The sequence below is a fragment of the Galeopterus variegatus genome, unplaced genomic scaffold, assembly GCF_000696425.1.
Source record: "Galeopterus variegatus unplaced genomic scaffold, G_variegatus-3.0.2 Scaffold5728, whole genome shotgun sequence".
NCBI lineage: Eukaryota > Metazoa > Chordata > Mammalia > Dermoptera > Cynocephalidae > Galeopterus > Galeopterus variegatus.
In genome coordinates this window covers 38,916-39,314 of record NW_007731839.1, presented here as the reverse complement: position 1 = coordinate 39,314, position 399 = coordinate 38,916, and the positions used below count along the sequence as shown (strand labels likewise).

Sequence of the window (399 nt, the reverse complement as noted above, 5' to 3'; positions counted from 1 at the left end):
AAAAAAAAAAAAAAAAAAAAAAGGTAAAATTGACCTGATTTGTTTGCTTATGTCATTATCCCTCTCTCTGACACTGACAGCAGAAACCTGCCACTTTCAGAGGCAGGATTTACTTGAAAAAAATTAAAATTCAAAAAGAAATCAATTAAAATTCACAGAAAAGCATTTTCTCCCAAACCTTAAATGAAGAAGGATATATGTCTGCTAAATTGTAACATGCACACTTTTCATTCTAGACTACCAGAAACTGGTTTTTCCCCCTTTCTTTTCTCTTTCGCTCACTCTATCTCTGTCTCTATTTCTGATTTATACCTGAAGATTCTTAGTTTCTATTTGGCTCAAGTCAAATGTGAAATTTAACTTTTATTTTGACCTCCAAAATTTGGACTTCCTAGAATT

The 399-nt window shown here is 31.6% G+C and overlaps 1 protein-coding gene across 1 annotated transcript in view; it reads left to right on the top strand.

Annotated features, from left to right (window-relative positions):
* The window catches only part of LOC103605315 (tetratricopeptide repeat protein 39C-like), a gene marked incomplete at its 3' end in the record, with an annotated part of 23,706 nt that overhangs the window by 5,548 nt on the left and 17,759 nt on the right, over window positions 1-399 (top strand). The window lies entirely within an intron of this gene.